General features: G+C 37.0%; 1 long non-coding RNA gene across 4 annotated transcripts in view; it reads right to left on the bottom strand.

Annotated features, from left to right (window-relative positions):
- Positions 1-1,687: 1,687 nt before the first annotated feature.
- The window catches only part of LOC121357721, a 40,970-nt gene continuing 26,009 nt past the window's right edge, over positions 1,688-16,648 (bottom strand). For 3 of the 4 annotated variants that reach the window (XR_005955761.1, XR_005955760.1, XR_005955759.1), the window contains 2 exons: positions 14,543-14,645; positions 4,562-6,599 (listed from right to left, as the gene is read on the bottom strand). This is a non-coding gene — a long non-coding RNA (uncharacterized LOC121357721). Of the gene's footprint in view, positions 2,973-4,561; positions 6,600-14,542; positions 14,646-16,648 lie in introns of those variants that run through there. The other variant, XR_005955762.1, reaches the window with a different exon arrangement.

Genomic DNA, 16,648 nt, shown 5'->3' on the forward strand with positions numbered 1-16,648 from the left:
TATAAAAGCACACTGCAACACTCCCCATTTATCACAGTTCTTATTAGCTTAGTTTGCTGACCTCTGGAGCTCCTAACCAAGCCTCAGGCTCCACAGACAGGCCTCAGAAAAAATGGCTTTTAAATTACCCATTGGTGCAGATTTGTCATAGTACTGTGCCTTAAGTGATACCTGTGTGCTCACAAATCTATTTTTTATACTTCTGTTTAACACATTGCAATTCAAAATACTATTGTTTCTATGCTGTTTCAGCTTAAACCTTATTCCCCCTATATAAGGAGGGAATTTATATATATATATATATATAAATATTTATATATTTATATATAAATAAAGATCCATAAGATTATTTACTGAAAAAATAGTATCTGTCTGTGTCATGAATTCCTTGTGTGTCCTGGATAAATCATGAAAATTTACGGCCACTTTCTACCCCACAGATAAAACAGGGGCAGCAGTATTTTCTTTCTTTAATCCACATATTTCCTTGTCCATCTCTAGCCTGGACATGCTTAAGATTATTACTGAGTTTAATTCCACTCTTTTCATAGGGTCAGAAGGTGAAGTGCTTTGACCCTGTGGCAGTGCTATTGTAATAGGATCCTGATCTCAGTTAGGGCCTTTGAACTCTATTACAGTTCCAGCAAATAACAGCAAAGTTACAGGACTTATTACATAACACACAAAACATACATGGCACTGTGTGAAAGATTAGTTATAAGAAAATTGCCTTTCTACCCTGTGCAGGAAAATACGAAATTATTCATCTCAAAGCCTGTTTGATAAGACAGTCATTATATAAGTGGATTTTAAGAATTTATAGCATTTATTCCAGAAGGAGAATATTGTCTTTATTTGAGAAGGAGTACCTATCTGACATTGCCTCTGACTATGTCATGGTGCTATCTACAGCAGCAGACATATGAAAAAATAGGACTGCTGAAGAACACAAAAATTAAAAGCTTGTTCAAAGAAGGCAAATTGCTTAGGGGATAAAAGAAAAGAGAAGAAGGTACAGAGGAAATATTAGTCTCTTGGAATAATGTATATAAAACTTAGGGATAAAAGAAGGACATAATAATTAATACAAGTCTGTGCATATATACATATGTATTCTGCCACGGTGTCTTGCAGACATTCATTACTGATAGATATTATTACTGAGTTCTTAAATAAAATTCACTGAGAAATCCCACAGCCACCACTATAGTACCAATTCATTATGGTTTCAAAATGTGAACGATTTTGTGTGGCAATGGGGGACATAATCACTGCAGCACAAAGGTAAAATACTGTAAATCATTTGGAAGAGGAGAGGACAGGAAGACATGTCAGAGAATTAGTGCATATAGTTAAAAGAGGCACCCAGGAATGTTTCATTTTCACTACGTTTTCAGTGACGTTTTTGATTTTATTTTGCTGGAGGGTGGGGAGATGATTGCACAAACCCACACACAGTAAGAATCAATCTACGGAAGATGCTTCTTACTAACCCCCCCTGGCTGCAGCAATTCTATCTTATCATCCTTGGTTGTGTGGAGGTATTTTATTTTCCAATGTAAGCAGTTAAATTCAATAATCCTATTACTGTAACAAAGTGGGATGCAAGAATCCTCTAAAGAAGAAAGAAGACAAAATTAAATTAAATACATTTTGAGACATTAAAACTGCCTTTTAAAATCTGCTTTATTTGATGCTTGGATTTGTGCATTGATTTTTGTTATTAAATAAGGAAGTGAATAATCATTAAATGAGTTGTAGTTGTTCTAGCATGAAGGACACTTGAGGAGATCTTGTCATGGTTCTGCTCAATAGAAGGTTCAGGCAATTGCAATTAGGGGAGTCTGTGAGGGAATTTTATATCTGCAGCATCTGCACAGAGAGTGTGATCAAGCATCTAATTAAAAGCTTGGTAGAGACTGTGGTGTGGCTGAGAGCAAATTGACTTAAGTTCAGTCTGGATAGTAATACTAAGATGACAGCAGGGAAAGCAACCAGAGGATATGGAAAAGATGTGAGCCATTTTCCTGAGCATGTGCATCCTTCAGCTGCCACTTCATCTGACTTCTGAGTTAGAGGGAACCTTACCAGATTTCCTACAGCATTTGCATCATTGTGTAACCACATGGATCTGGGTGGCAATTTTTTTATTGTTATCTCTAGATCAGGGCACAATATTACAATGAATTCTTGAGTTTTGAAGCTGATGAAGAACTAAACAGCTTATTTCTAGAGCACAGCATCATACTATGAACACTTTCTGCAAGGTTTGTGTGCTCAGCCACTGCTGGTTCCAGTTAGAGCAGGAGTGCTGATTTAAGCTGGTAATACAGAGCACAGAAGCTTTGGTAGAACAGGGTCTGACATTTATAAAACAAGAAGTAGGGAGATTGGAAGGCACTCTTGCCATACAACCTTTGGACCATTCAGCTATAAAATGCTATTCATTGTGGCACTTCTCATACTAAGTGAAAGGCTCTATGCATTTTCTGGGTTGGATTTTCTTTATAAACACAGGGCTGATCATAGCAATTTTTTCTGTGGAGCCACTTGATTATATCATTCAGTGACCTCTCCTGTATCACCTACACCTGAACAAGATCTGGTCTGATGGAGCATTTAACAGAATTCCATGGTCAGACATTATGGCACTCTACCACATATTGATAAAATGTCAGACTGTGTTCCCACTCAGTGATGATAAGAATAAGATAGGGGAAACAATGTGCATATATCCTGAAATATGGTTTTTAAAAGCTGGTGCATTTGATGGTGCATTTAATAACCAGTGCTTTAATTCTGAAGCTAATATATTCAAACCCTTCCTTATCCAAATACTAGTAAACTAGAAATCAAAAATAACAACATTAAGGAATAAATCGGCCTGGAAATGTGTCCTTTTTTCTTTGTGAGTTCCCACTGAAATCAGTTCCTTATTAAGCCTCCCTGCTCAGCTTCAGGAATGCCAGAACCTGTATGAAAAATAGTTTGAAAACAAATGTAAGTCTAACGGAACTGCAGAGATGCTTTCTTAGCAACATTCATTAATAATTTGTTCTTTTCCACATTCCAGTATTTGGAAGAAGCCAGAAGAAAAATCTCTGTTTTGTTAGATTTTTTTAAAACATACCTGATTTCTAAATGCTAACAACAACTTTTTAAATTGTCATTAAAAATACAGATTTAAAATGACCATCAAAATATGAGAAACAATAGAATTACCATGAAAAAAACCTATACAGTTTCATTTCAAACTAAGAGGAAAGAAGGAAATTTCACTGCACCAGTAAAGTAGAAAGAGCTGACTGCTGAGTTTGTGTCTTTTCCCTCCAATATGGAAGCAGGTACCTCAATCTTTATTTGACTTTCCTGAAAGCACAGCAAAAAGGGGCATTAGTATTCCGCTTTGGAAGCTTCTGAACTGCAGGGATGGGGTCCAAATCACTGCAGAAAACCCACACATCTCTGAGAAACCTGATGGTTCCTGCTGCCGCTGGGTGGGGATGAGGGCTGGGAGTTCATGATCCTGACTTCAGCAGGAAGGCTCCTACCCTACCTTAGGGCTTAGAGCCACAGCACAGGCTCCACCCTGAAAGTGGAAGAAGAACCAAAAGGAGCCAGATATGCCTTTAAGTGAAGCGTTTGGGCCACCTGGCCCCAGACTGTGCAGGATGACCAGGAAGAAGTGATTGTAATGGGCAGCTCTGTTGTAAGGACTGAGATACTGAATGCCTTTCTTGTCTAGCAAGGTCAGTCAGAAAGGAAAAAGCAAATAAAATAAAGGAGATCCTCTTCCTTAGATTTGGGCAGTGAATACTTAGAGAAAAATGGACCTCCATCAGTCCATGGGCCGTGGTGGGATGGACCCATGAGTGCCGAGGGCACTGATGTCACTGCAAGGCCACTCTCAGTGATCTTTGGTTGATCATGCTGAGCGGGAGAAGAGGACCTGTGGATCCCGGTGAGCGCCAAGTGTTGAATATGGACCAGCAATGTGCCCTTGCAGCAAAGAACTCCAATGGTATCCTGCATTACGGACACCTTAGGAGAATTGCCAGCAGGCTGTGGGAGATGATTCTCTCTATTCAGCACTGGGGAAGCCACACCTGGAATGATGTGTCCAGTGCTGGTTCCCCAGTACAAGACAGACACGAACATACTGGGACAGTCCCGTGAAGGGTCACTAATATGTTGGACTGGAGCATCTCTTCTAGGAGGAAAGGCTGAGAAAGCTGGGACTATTCATGGTGGGCAAGAGAAGGTCTAAGGGAATCTCATCTGCAGGGAGGGAGTAAAGAGAACAGAGCCACGTTCTTTCCAGTAATGCTTAATGACAGGAGAAGAGGCAGAGGGCTCAGACTCTGAGGATGACCGAGCACTGGCACAGGTTGCTGATGAATGTGGTGGAATCTCCCTCCTTGGAGGTATACAAAATCCATCTGGATATGGTCCTGGATAATCAGCTCTAGGTGGCCCTGCTTGAGCAGAGGGAGTTGGATCACATGACCTCCAAAGGTCCCTCCCAAACTCAGCGATGGTATGGTATGATGAGGAATAAATGACATTGTACTTTCTGTTTATTTTTTATAACTTGTAATTATTTTATAATCCATTGAGGTACAAAATATATGTATAATACTGTTGTAGTTTTTCCTTATGTGGACAAGACACATTTTTCTTGTCTGTTTCTTGGAGCAGAGACTAGTGCATGGTATTGGGTACTACAAAATAGTGTCTGACATAGAATGCTTTTCCCTCATCTTGGATAAAGTTCAAGACTTTGTACTTTAGAAAACTTTTTCAGTTCTACATGTGAACATTACAAGCAGGTAATTTAGGGGTAAAAAAAAAAAGTTAAGCCAGCAGTCACATCTTATGCTAGGTGGATGGGACTGGTTAAACTGGACAATATGAAATGATTCAGCTTGATGTGAGGGGAAATTGCTGTGATGTGGCTATGAAGCTCTGAAAAGGAGCACTTTTGTAGGAATTCACAGAGGGAATGCTAGGACAATTCAGTACAGGAGAAAAAGGTTTGCAGATTGATGTACGTCTCTTTGAGTTCACAGAGGATGAGTTTGGAGTGACTGATGGGCTAATCTTGACTATTGAAACTGCCTACATTTCACATTTACTGCAAACAGCGACACTTCTAATGCAATATGGTCAGTCTGGCAGTTATCCACCCTTCAGAAAAAAAAAAAACCCAAACCTGAATGAAGAAGGAATACTTTGTTCTATTATATAATGTTCTCACACTGATTTCTTTTCCCTTTAAGATGCTGTGTTCTGGCCATTTGGCTGCCTTGCACTTCCTTTGGATCTGTTATTGAATCAAACAAGGTAGACTGTTTAAAAGACTAATACTATTTAGTGTATTTATTGAATCTCAAAGACATTCATACTCAAGTTTTTCACTCTTCTGATAAACTTTGTTGAAAAGAAAAACAGGATGGAAGTTGTTGCAAGTGAATTTATCAATGTTTGTTTACTGTGAGCAGAACTTGCAAAATTTCACAGATGAGAACCTGAGTCTCTGAGACTCTTTTAAAAAAATTATCTCACATTAAAACCAGATTGCCAAAACTATGCTAAAGAATTTTTAAACACCTTTTCTGTTTTTTATATGACTAGTTATCTAAAGATAGAAATATGCACTAGCTCCTACTTTTAGAAGGATCTATGTATGGTATGTTCCTAAATCTATAATCACATATCTGTTAATGAAACATGTTGGAATGATTAATGTACAAGATGAAAAGTTGTTGTCATAATCTACTCAGAAAATGCTGATTGTACAGAAAGAAATAGGATGTGGTCTAAGTGTCACATATGCTTCAAATTATTTATAATCTGGAGGCAAAGTTATCTTGAATGCATATGGATAATTTTCTAACAGGTAAAGCACAAAGCAGCATCTTTTATATATCATATAAGTACCATATATCACTAAATGTCACTGAAGTGCTGGGTAAGCAGCTCACGGCAAACAGTATATAACATGCAGGGTAGAAGAAACACATGAATTACCATTCATTTCTGAATGACATGAAATTCATGGAGCTTTTCTACCAGTACTCCAACATCTTTTAAAACTTTGAAAATCCTAAAGAATAAAATCTTGAACAAGATTCAAGATGAGGCGAGAGCATTCTGTATCATTCATTCATTATTTTGTAATGTGACAAGTGTATTTGTGATGAAGTATGAGTTTTGAACCGGATGATTGCTTATTATATCTGATTACCTGTGTGTGAAAACAGAACTCAGCCTTGCAAGATACATGTAAGACTTCACCAATGCATTTTTATATCTTAGTAGTTGTCATACCTAGCCACTCAAGCCCAAAACTGTAACCTTCCAAATGGCAGGTAACCTGCAGCCTAAGAGAAATATAAGGTTTATAATGGTATAAGTTGCTGACACCAGCATGCACTGGGTGCCTAACATTGATTTCTTCACATTCTCCTCATAAAGCTCAGCTTTTCCAGTGCTGACAAGTTCACTGCCACCACAGCTTTCTCTGGATCCACGTCACAAACCTTGCAGGGTTGGTGGGTGCTTGATCCAGCTATTTGCACACCAAACATAGTCACAACCTAAAAAGAGATGCAAACTTTAAGCACAGCAAAAAAAAAGAACAGTAAAAACAGCTGAAATTGCCTATACATTAAGTTTGTGGTAGAGTTTGATGGTGAAATATATTATATCTGCTTGACATGTAGATGCATACCTGGCTCTCCCTCAGAAAGAAGGATGCTGTCAAAGACCAGGGAATTTCCAGGAGGCTTTCAGAGAGAATGCTCCTAATGACAGGAAAGTAGGATATATATCTCCAGGTTTTATGTCCAATTCTCATTCATTTATATCCACGATAATAGGTTTATGATAGTAATTAATTATAAGCATATTAGTGAATTGCAATTACAATAATTGTATTGCAATTTAACTTTAGGAGTAACTTGAATTAGTCTTTCTTATAGGGCTGCTAACTTGCAAGTTAGTAAAGCTTAGAATCCCTATCCAGTGGGAAGAGCCTAACGTGTCTTTAAATAGAGAAAATCTCTTACATAAATGGCACTTAGACTCCATAGTTTATGCTGTTCATCTTTCTAAAAAGCTACCCACACAGGCATCTTGCCCACCCAGCAAAGCCTGTGAATTATTCTCCAAGATGCTTTTAGACTAGTTTAACATTTAATAGAAGCTGTGATGCTTGAACATTTAAAGCATCTTCTTGTTCAATCACATTCAAATGACCAAACCTTTCCTTTTAATTCTTATTGCAGTATGAAAGAAGGCTGGAGACACTGGGATTTCAATCTGGTTTAGTCAAAGAGATAGAATTGGGAGAATAAATTCTGAATGTACTTTAAAGAAAAGTAAAATTTCTTCCATTTAAGCAATTAAGTAACCTCTTGGTCAAGATTTGACATTCATTAAGCAGTAGAAATTGCTAAGTTTGTCTTAGATCTGCCATCCAATATTAGCTTCTACTAAATACTTCACTTTTTAGTTATTATAGTCTGTAATCAACATGTAGCAATTGCAATAAAAAATGGTTGGGCTTTAGAAAGCCATTTCAAATAGGCATCCTTTGCACACAGGTATTTTTTTCACATCTGTTAAATTACTCAGATGGATCCCCTTTCACCAAGTTTGGCTTAGTGAAAGGAGCTGGCTACAAAAGCATTGCTCTGTCCTTTGTACCTGCTTGGAAGACTATGTCATCATTACCCTTACCCCCACGTATCAGTTAATAAAAACAAAGAATGGCTTAATTTCAGGCCAATTAGCATACTGTATTCAAAGGAAGGAATGTGGAAGCTACCTGCAGGTTTAAGGACAGAACAGTCAGCCAGTCTGTTCACAATCATACATCTTTACAAAATTGTAGAGTTTGCAAGCAGTTGCATGTTCCTTCTATTTCTAAAAACATCTGAATCAAGGTGTATCTGTATTTCTGCTCATAAACAGCAAAAATAGACAGGAGCAATTTTCATTTAAGTATTGTCAAGATCTAAATATAAGTTTTCGTTCAACAGTATTAAGAACAGCTGAGATATGAAACTGGTTATAACCAGCTGGGAAACACTCTTTCTAATTCCATGAAAATTTCCATGGATTACTCTAAAGAGATCCAAAAGCAAATTTCCACTGGCCTAGGAATCTTGAAGTCTCTAGTTTCTTCAAGGCTTGCTATAGCATAGGCCTATGGAGAGGAAACCTTCCCTAAAATGCTGATTTATTAACTTTTATAAATCATTTTGCCTAGATGTTCTACTTTCCTCAAGATCTTTGACAGATGAACTCTGGCAAACCCTTATGAAGTGCTTCAAAACATTCTTTTCCCAGCTGTCCAACTGATCTTGTTCTGAAGATTATCCCCAATAGCTGAGATGGAAAACAGAAGCAAGTTTTTGAGCTTCAGTTGCTCTGTAAGCCAATCCTTAATGTAAAATGTGGCTGACAAAGGTGAGCTGTATTATAGTCCTGATCTGTGTACAGCTGACTGTGAAGTATGTTGACTTTGCCATATCTAAGTGACTTCTACCAGAATTTTGGTGAGAAATAGCTGCAAGTTGGTAGAATCATAGATGGCCACAGCTGTTTGATCATGTGTTTCAGAGTTCCTGGTCTGTTTTCTGTCTCAGGGATACTCAGCTTATTACACATGAGAGAAACATCTTTGTAGTGCATTTCCCACTACCAACACATCTCCTTAATATTGAAATTAAAGACAACTGATACATTTGTTAATAATTTTGACTGAGGGATCAATCATTTTAGTGACTGAGCTGCTCTTTCGCCTCAAGTAGAGATGAAATACAGCATAGATATAACAAGAAGAATTAGTTTTCAGTAATTTTTTATTCTAGGAAAATATGTTTACCTGAAAAATATAAATTTTCTACTTTTTGACATATACTCCAAGTTATATGAAGAGTCTTTAATTGCCTGTTCTAATCCAAAGATTCAATCACTTAAACTAATTAAAGAAATGTCAGAGCAGGGACAGAGAACACTACATATAGAGACTCCTTTTGGACTGATGAAGAGCAAATGAAGATGCTGAGCTGTTTTCACAAGAGATTTATGAATAGAACTTCTCTAATACCAAGCCACAAAACTGAGAACACAGGCGTAACAAGCAGCATGGATTTGCCTCTTTACACTAAATTTATTCATTTCTTTGAGCTAGACAGAGGAAACAGACTGAGAAAAGTTAGCTGGAAGGGATTAAGTGATATTTTCTGGCTGCCTCTTCATTTTGTCTCAGAGAGAGCTAAAGACAAAGGATGGTGGCTACCTGAAATTGTTTAAATTTGCTGTGCAATTTTTATTTGAATAATGAAATGGAGGGAAGGGCCTGGATACATTTTGGGCCTTCAATTAATTCATTTTGGAATCATATACATAGAAATTTAAAGACTTCTCAGAGAACATGTTCTTCTGTCAAATTAGGTGTTGAGCATGTCATGGGTAACATGGTCCTCCTATGCATCATGTATCCCCAGAAAGGTTACACTGGCAAACACTAGGACTTCAAGAAAAAAATTGAGAATCCACCATACCACAGAATTTTGTTCAATATCTATCACTTCCTGTGGCTATTGAGTCCTTGCAGACCATGGAAACTCTAAAAAGGAGATCATTTGAGAATGGAATGGTCCTTGAATTCATCACTTTCCTCAGAGTGATGAATTCAAGGAAAATTCAAAAGCAGAGGGGCTTTTGCTTCTAGTCAATCCTTACAATCTGCTCACTAATCTGATCCTTTGTAAATTTGCCTGGGAGATATGCATCATTCATAAATATATTGCTAGTTTGGAATGTGTTAATTTCAAAATGTGGTTATTCTACCTGTGAAATGATCTTGTTGCCTCCAGTACTTTTTGATCAAATTATCAACCACACTCTCTTGTCTTTGACCTTTGACAAGTCCAGCTGCTCAGTCTCAATCAGCACAGGCAAACAAGTTTCTTTCCAAGTCATGCAAAGCTTCTGCCATGTACCAATTTACTCCTCCTGCTTCTTTTTTTTTTTTTTTTTATCCCAGTCACAGCTCAGTCAGCCTGAAGTTGGAAGGAAAGTTCTTACTACTCACCTGGAGAAAAGTGTTACAGTATAGGTCTAGGACAATTGGTCTCTTGGTAAATAACTTTATTTTTTCTCTCTGATAAAACAGAGGAAACAAGCACAGTTTAATGAGTTTGGCAAAATAAAGCCAGTACTGCCCTTCAGCAAGAGTTCACTTTCAAAAAATGTTACTATATGTTTATACTTTCCACTGTCTGTCTGCTACCATTTTAGATGAGATCCTGAGCTAGTGGACCTTCAGTCTGACTGAGCAGACCTCTGGTGTGACTTTTATATCTACACAGAAAATTACAACATTGATTAATCAGGAAACACAAAAAAAAAAAAAAAAAAGAGAGAAGGACTCCATAAAAATTACTTAAGTCTTCCATATATTACAGCCTCTTTGAAAATTTGTTGCACAAGAAGCTGACACAAGAACAAATTCATGCGCAAATGAACTGAGGGCAATTTTTTTCCCCTTCAAAGATATTCTAGGAATTAATCAGCACTACAGAAAACTAAGTGCAAGTTTAAATCCTGGTTTATTACTCAGTGGCAGATTAAAAATGTGTGTTTTACTATAAGCTGTTTGTTTTCATGTTGCTCCTTCCTTTGTCTCCCTGTGGTGTAAAGCCATCTGTTGTCTTAACAGAACTACCTGGGAAAGGAGAACAGCATGTACAGACACTAATCTGAATACTGAAACTTCTATTTTGCCACGGTTTTTTTTTTTGTCAGATTAGTTCCTAGATTTAATCCACAGGATGTCCATCCAAGCAGTTGTGCTGGCCATAGCAAGGACAGGATTTTATCATGCAGGGGCAGGGCTGAGTCAGTGTGCTGGCTCTGGCTGGGGTAGAGTTATGAAATGAGCAACAGCTGAGGCAAAAGTAGAATCATACCAGTGCTGAGTGCAGACCTTTATTTTCAGGAAGAAGGCATTTCAGCAAAATATGTGCAGCCTATGGAATTTCAAGCATACCTCAGACTCTGATGGTGAAATTGAGTTTATAGAATCTACTGGCTTTTTTTTCTTTCCTCATCTCAGACATCATTCAGGATAATAAAATGATTAATTTTTCAAAACACCAGCAGTCTTCTCTCACAATGCCTTCAATTTAAAAGCTTTACTCATAGATCTGCTGTGGTATGATACATCAGTGCTGCCAAAAGTATAAAAATGATGTCATCTGTTGTTGGATTAGATACAAACATAAATTTCTTCAACTGGGCAACCAAACTAAATTGTTCACAGCAGAAGCAAGCAGGGCATCCTGAATATCCACAGCCTGGATTGTGTGTGAACAATCGTTGTGATCCAATAGGTACTCAAGTACTATCCAGTATCTTAGAAGATCTCATAAACATAAGTTAGACAAATAACTTTCAACTTTTAAAAAATTCTAATAGGAAAATTATTAATGTGAATAATTAAACGTGAGTTTGCATCTGGCAGCTGAAAATCAGCCTGAAGGTTTTATGATCAGTGAGAATAATACATGGCAATAATACATGTGAACAAACTAGTTCACAATATTCTATTCCTGCATGTCAAGTTATAATTTAGTTTTCCATCACTCCTTCCTGAAGATTCTTTAAAGAAGCCAGTTCCTGTAGCAATCAAGGTGAAAGCACAAATACCATAATATAAGATCAATTTTTAAAGAATTAATGAAAAATCTGTGAGCCCAAAGACCATCTTTAAACTCAATGTCAACACCCTGTGTCTTTTGTACCATGCCAGTTCAAAAATATTGTGAGATAATATTGCATTACATGTAAATATACTATGATAATAATCATTGTGATATTGACTGTGATGTCTATTTTGCATTACATTCAAATAATTTCTACTCTTTTGACCCAAGAAACTAGACAACAGCCTGGAGTATTGCCAGTTCTTCTAATCAGGACAGAGAGTGGTGATGTCCTTTCTGCACCTCCATTTATTTTATTCAAAAGTAGCCTGGCATTTTTTCTTTCCTGTATTAACTTCTGGTTTCCTGAACACTGGCACACCGAATAAGAATTTTTATTCCATGTTCGCTATCTCATGTTATGTCAGCTGCACCTATGTACAGTCTTATTCTCTTAACCATTTTTTTAGGGTTACATTTTGGCGTTCATATAAGACTTCAGCTTTACCTGAGGCTGTCAAGTTTCACACATTTTAAATGCATTTGACTTCTTCTTCCCAGTCTTAACAGCACTGGCATCTCTCCCCTCACCTGGGCAATGCAACCCCAAAACTGAAAAACCTGTGACACTGGTGCTGCAGCCAGTGATGAGAATCCCAGTGCAGCACAGGCTCAGCTTGTCCCCAAAGGCAGATTCTCACTTTTACTGGTTTAGCCATTGGAAAGTAGGTTACAGAGCACTGCTCACTAGGTAGAGAAGAACAGTGTACTTCATACAGAGGCTGCTGAACTGTGAATTATGTGAGACCCTTGATTAGTGTAAGGAATAACTGGATTTTTTGTTCAGAGCCGGTGGTGCGATCACTGCACCTTGAGAATCATTCTTGATTGATTTTTTCACTTTTAGTAGCAGTGAGAAAATTACTGAAAGAGGTATAATAGGGGGATAGAGAAAATATGCTACAAAAAAACCCCTTTAAATTAACCTATGCAAATAACTTTGAGCTGACTCTTGGATGCTTTTGCTTCCATTTGTCTCTCACTTAAATGAGATTGAGTATAAGCAGCTGTTTCATACAATGGAAATAACTTGTATCAGTTACTGGAAAATTTGGGGAAAACATTTCTAAATTAGCATTTGCATTTAAAAATTTTAAAGGAGAAACAAATGCTTGTCTGTTAGGTGTGATGTCTTGCAAAGAGGAAGACATAATTCAAGTGCCTGTCAGAATCAGGTAATTGGTGTTTGATCTCTTTGTAGCCTTCAGACAGGATTAGAATCTTCCAGTTCTGTGGAATATGCTGGGATGTGCTTCCCACTGCTGAAGCTTTCCAGCTATACATGAAACTTCTTCACTTGAGAGCTCTTACTACCTGAAAACTTCTATTTCAGGTAGGATTTTATTTTTATATATATATATATTTTTTAAAGATGTTAATCAGCTTTAGCAGAAAAGGCTGTAAAATGGTTAATCACAACAGAGTAGCTAATTGACTGTCAAGCTTGTGATTGGTGAACCACATCTGGCCCACAGGTTGCTTATATCCTGCCTCACATCAAAGGCACCTAAGTGCCTCAGAAACTTGAAAAAATGCTGCAGCTGGGGCTGCTATAACAGAGGTGATGCTGCTCAGGTGTCCTTGTATCCTTCAGGATAACAGCAGGAAAAACAGCAGCTGCACAACAAAAATGATCAGGGCTCCAGCCTTCAAGCGCATCCCCCAGAGGATTGCATTCAGGGTGAATACTCATAGTGGCTGCATCTATTAGTAATTTTCCCTAATAATTTGGTTTTAACTACATTCAGGCATCCCTGAAAACCCTAACCTTAAATTTTTATTTATATTCTTAAGATAAATAATTTATTCAGTGTCTGTCATTTGCTTTTAAATTCCGTCTGATGCATTTTTTAAATTTAGGTACAGAAAAAGAAGGACTGCCTCTATAGCTGGAGCTGAAAAGCCAGTCTTGCCTGTTAAAGGATGTAATGCCGAAATACAAGGAGAATGGTCTGATTTCAATCAAATGACATTTTAATTATGTAGTCTGTTTAATCTATTATTGAAAAATGCTCATAATGCTGCTCTAGAAAAGCTTCCTATACGGAACTGATTTTTTTTCTGGCATTCTGCCATTCTGGTTTCCAATATTCTTAATTAATCATGGCTAGATTATCTCACTATAATATTAACAATATATGAAGCTTCAATATTTAATTTCATCTTAGTAAAAATGGCCTACTTGAGCCAGTGAGTCATTCAAAATGGATTAAGGTACAAAACCCAAATAATTAAACACTGATTTATTTTTAAAAGCAGATGAACATTCTCAGATTACTTCAGCACCTTCTACAATTAGAATATGAGTAGGCAAAACCTAATTTAAAGCTTGATTCTCCCAAACACACTTCCAGCGAAAAAAAAAGCAGTAGTTACTGATTGTGATTACTTAAATTCTTTGAGGCTTTGGAGGTCTGTAACTCTGACAAGGTTATTCAAAAGGAAGGTGATTGTTTAAATTCCAGCAAGCACATATTCTCATTCAGCCAAGGTCACTTATTAATCAAATTAATGTCATTTCATAAACACCCCTGAACAACTGTGTTCTATTATCCAAATGGGAAGGAGAGGTATTAATGGGTGTCTAAGGGATGAAGTCAATTTAGCTTGGAGGCACTCAGCTGTTAGAACAGTTGTTAACATGTCTGGCTGCTAATATATGCTGATTAGTATTAATATCACACGATGACTGAAATGCGACTGGCATGACATTTCTAAACCAATGAATGGTGATTACAACTCTCTTTTCTTTATCCTCTTACTTGAGTAATCGCTTCTGGCTATGTGGACTATCACATCTGTGCAACAGGCACAGCATAGAGTTTGAAGATTTGTACCCACAGGCACCATCTCATCACAGTGATCCTGTTAAAGAGAAAATAAAGAGCATTTGACCTGTTATTTATTGGCAGCAGAGGATCCTGCATGGCTCACTGAGAAAGTAAGAAGGACCTGCACTAAGGAATTGGAAATACAGGTTTCTCATAGATACTCGTGCTCACAACATATCCTTAATGTGTGGATGCTAACAAGTGAAAGTAGAGTTTTCAAGTGCTGAATAACAGAATATACTAAATGAATTTTTTTTCTCTTTGTGGGCTTTCTTCCCCCTAATATGATATCAATACTATAGAAATGTTTCATGCCAGAAGGGAGACAACACTGATTAAAGTTACCAAAAGCCCACAATAAAACAAAAGTTTTGTTGTCTTTGTAAATGAGTAACTTGTTTACTAAGCTATCTGAGTTTGCAGAGTTGAGCTATTGAGAATGCAGAGGGATCAGGAAAAATCAGGAATGTCCAGACTCTTTGCACCACCCTTGTATAACATAAATACTCCAGTGAAGGCCGCTTTGCAATTAGGGCTGCCTGTCTTAGAAAAAGAATCTCTTCCATAAAACCTATTCAGAAGAAGAGATGATTAAACCCCTCACTAGAAAACTCCGCACATTGATTTAAGGATACTCAGTAATTTCTGAAGGAGTAGGCAACAAAAAAAATCAGAACTTGGGGGGAAGAGGAGAAGGAAAGAAAATATAGAAAAGTTATCAACATTGGCAAAGCTCATTATTATTAAAAAAAACAAAAAGGTACAGGCAAAATTGGAAGCAGAAGACAGAATTTCAAAACCCTACAAAGAAAATAAGATCCTTATAGAAGATAGGTTTTCAGATGTCTTTATCTCAGCCTGATAATGCAAGTGTTTTAAATCTGGGTCATAGAGTAACAAATTATTGAGGAACTTTACAAATAATTCCATTTTTATACATATATTCCTTATATGTGAAAATAACAATGTATACCTAATTTGTGTGCAAGAAGAAACAACTTCCAAAATCCAAATCTTTATAAAATTTGTTTAAGATTTGTATTAAATAAACTGTGTCATATAGCTTAATTTAAAATGGACTAATTATTAATATTAGACTTAATTAAAAAAAAAAAAGGACAAATTGAAACAATTCAAATTTGTGGTATCTGTTATACTGTCTTGAATATTGTGTCAGCCAAGGTCAAGCTGGAAAACAGCTGTGATGCCTCAAAAATCTAATTGTTAAGCATCAGTTCCAACCTTGTTCCCCCCATCATAGAGGGCTGAGAGAAAGTAATATTTCTGTGATGCTGGAATGTCACCAGGGAACATTTAGGACAATACAATCCATCACATCACCTTGCATGAAATACACCTTTTCTCTGGTCTACTTGTCATACCAGGAAGAATAGGCAATTTGGAGAGAAAAAACTACATGGGACATAAACAAACAAACAAAAAAAAAAAAAACAAAACAAACAAAAAAAAAACCAAAACAAAACAAAAAAAAAAAACCATCAGCTCTTCATTTGTGTAAGAAAACAAGATCTCTGTTAATTGCTAGGAATCAGTCCTTAAACTGTATAGAACACAGAAATAATTGCAGTTGTGTTTTCATGGGAAACTCTTCCCTTCTATATTTTTAACTTTTTTTTTTCTCAGATTAAGGTACTACTGAAAGTATTCTGAATACTGAAAGTATTCTGAAATAGTTTTTCAGTAGAAATAGCAAAGTTTTGTGCTTATTTACAAAAGTGATGTCTAAAATAGTTGAGGATTGGATATGATTAAATTATCTGAACAATGAATGTCTAAAGCCCAAACCCAAAACAACAGCTGATAAAGAGACTACTGAAAGACCTATCCAGATTTGCTAGATTTTTGAAACAATTTTCTCTCTTTCTGACTGAAAGTTGTCGCGGCGGGCATTGTTCAGAGTCCTGTGACATTCCTGAAGAAGCGTCTTGAAAAAGACACCTTGGGGACACAGGCACGTCTGTGCTCACACCAAGTGATTTCAGCTCTTCTGTGATCTAGGCAACACAGGAGAGACAG

The sequence above is a fragment of the Pyrgilauda ruficollis genome, unplaced genomic scaffold (genome assembly GCF_017590135.1).
Source record: "Pyrgilauda ruficollis isolate IOZ18807 unplaced genomic scaffold, ASM1759013v1 scaffold346, whole genome shotgun sequence".
NCBI lineage: Eukaryota > Metazoa > Chordata > Aves > Passeriformes > Passeridae > Pyrgilauda > Pyrgilauda ruficollis.